Source organism: Anser brachyrhynchus, assembly GCF_964034855.1.
Source record: "Anser brachyrhynchus genome assembly, chromosome: 1".
NCBI classification, from domain to species: Eukaryota; Metazoa; Chordata; class Aves; order Anseriformes; family Anatidae; genus Anser; species Anser brachyrhynchus.
In genome coordinates, this window is record NC_137694.1 from 52,372,976 (window position 1) to 52,375,597 (window position 2,622).

The following is a 2,622-nucleotide window of genomic DNA, read 5'->3' on the forward strand; positions in this document are numbered from 1 at the left end:
AATATATGCCATGTCTTCTGCTCAGGCTTTTCTCAAGAACTTGTGTTCTACCAGAGGCTAGAGGAAACCTACAGGTTACATTTTCACCTAACCTGCAGAATCAGCTAAGTTCTGAGTTTGAGGTAATAGTTCCACTTAATTACATTTGATACATGATGTTATCTTTTAGAACAATAAATTTTCCGATATAACTTTCAAAGTAGAACTATAACATGTTTCTACTGTATAAAGATGTGAGGAGGGAATCAAGAATGTCAAAGAAAGTCATAGAAAGGTGTAGACTTCCTGATCTGTCTCTGAAGATTAAATTATCTAGCTAGTACTAAGAAATAAAGGAAAGCACTTTCCCACTTTAACAAGTATTAACAACAAACAAACAGCAGTCAGGCCCTGACATTTAATATGGTATTCTTACTGGCAGGTTCCAGGTTCTTCGAAAGGTCATAAAGTGAAGTGATTTGTACACATACCCTCCCTCCCTCCTCTCCTCCCCCTCCCAAAGAAGCCTTTTCCTGCAAAAGACAGCTTGAGAAAACAAGATGTGTGAGCAGACTTCAAAGATATGTAGTCAAATATATAACTTCATATGTCCACCAATTTAAAATACAAGAAGAGAATCCTTGTGCAATAAATCCTTTCTATTTACTTCATTTATGTATTAAAAATAAGAACTTAGGTTACCTTTTCCCTTTTTTGTTCTCCTTTCTTTTACCTTTTTCTTCTTATGTATTAAATCACACTGCCTTTATGCAGAAATTTTTCAGCCACTGTTATTGACTAGAAACAGTTTTTAACCATGAATAGGCAAAGTCCGGGACAGATCCTGGATAGAGAAGCTGCTCTAACTTCCAGTGGGCAAAAGTTTCTCAGAGAACCCCTTTTTCCTAACTGTTTTTCCTTGCAACTCACATACCCATGCCTTTAGTGTCAAGGTCGGTTTTTCATCTCATTTTCTCATGTCCTCTCCACGGTCACGTAGGTAAAACCACAGGGTGGTACAGGGTGTGTGCCCACTATCACCTTCCTTGCACAGAAGGATGCTTACACCTGATAGCTGAGACACTGGTTTGTACAGGTGAGGAGGAAGATAACTTCTCTTTAAGTTGGTGGAACTCTTCAGAAAGTTTCTCCACAGCCAAGATGCAGGCCTGTAGGGAAGACAAGAGAGTTTCTTCATAGTGCCAGAGTTGTTTAGCCAATTCATCCACTGTGGGTTCCTCATGGTCTTCCCAGGTCATTACTGCCAATGAGGTGACATGTGATGATAGTGTACTCCATACAGACTTCTGCCACATGAGTCATGTACATTTGACTTCATCTGGAAGTGTGAATATTTGTTTGTTGTCTCGGTCCCTATAAATCACCTCTCATACAGCTAATTCCCTTCTCCATAGTGATCCACTTGCCTGGTAGACATACAAGTTCTTCCTTGAAGGGATACTTTTCCTTCACCATAACTTTCCTGTAGGAGAAGAAAGGGAGAGTGAACAAGTGGGGAAAAAAATGTCCTCTCCAACCCTACCTCAGAAACTATTAACAATTATACTTTTCACGCTTTTTCTTCAGGGAGCCACTCTATGGAGGGGTCAGGGGGAGACGTCCAACAATAAATTCTTTCTTTAAAGTTACCTCCTTGAAACTATAACTTCTAGTAACTTAAAGGCTTTTGACTTGCATATTATGAAAGCAGCATTTCTTTTATGAACAGCACATTCTCACAATTTCCACTTAGTGAAAGTAATGATAATGCCACCAGTATCTATCCAAAGCTGTTTCTACTTACCACAAGGCAAAATTTGAATTCACATTAAGGCAGTTTTTTCACACAGCCTGTTGTTCAATCTTCACAAACACTTAAGAACATTCTTTAAAGTCAGGCTTACCTGTATGCACTTGAGCTTCTGAGATTTTTTATTTTTTATTTTTTTAAGGGCTGGGAAGGGAGCTTAGAATCAATGTAAGTAATTTCACTGAAAACAGACAAGGTGAAGGAAGTACTCCAACTCCTCAACATTAAACAACCATAGAACCCAGGAACACTTACCTGCCAGCTTCTGAACTTGAGTCACTTCCAACAAGCTCACAGCTTATACAGTGTAGTAACACCATGGTTTTACTGTACTGAGAAAGCACCACCAATATAAGTAGCTCATAGAGTCTCTAAAACCATTTCACAGAGATAGCAGAAAACATGAAGAAAAAGCAGCCTCCTAGAAAACAGAGTCCATTTCACCATGATAGAAAAGCACCCAAAATAACCCAAACCTCAAACTCTCCTCAGGAAACCAATTCCCCTCCCCCCCCCCCCCCCCCCCTCATGCTTCCTATATAGCAAAGGTCAAATGGTCCACACCTGGCAGATTTCACTTAACAAGGGTGAAGCCAAGAGACCTTGTGGAATAGGCTCACCTACCTGGCTTCAATGTTTTAAGGTCAATTGCTCCTTATCACTAATAGAAATAGCCTGACAAGGGGCTTAGTGGTTAGAGTTGACCTAATTAATTAACTACAAAAGGTGCACAAGGGTCATATTTCTGTGAGGAAAATCAGTACAGAGCCTGTTAAAATAAATAAATAAATAAGTAAATAAATAGGTAAATAAATAAATAAAAAATAAAAGAA

General features: G+C 39.0%; 1 long non-coding RNA gene across 1 annotated transcript; it reads right to left on the reverse strand.

The window, feature by feature from the left end:
- Window positions 1-343: 343 nt before the first annotated feature.
- LOC308189800 lies at window positions 344-2,289 on the reverse strand. The gene is made up of 3 exons (XR_013946615.1): window positions 2,045-2,289; window positions 1,407-1,462; window positions 344-1,148 (listed from the first exon to the last, which is right to left on the reverse strand). It is a non-coding gene; the product is annotated as an uncharacterized lncRNA (long non-coding RNA).
- Between the last annotated feature and the right edge of the window lie 333 nt (window positions 2,290-2,622).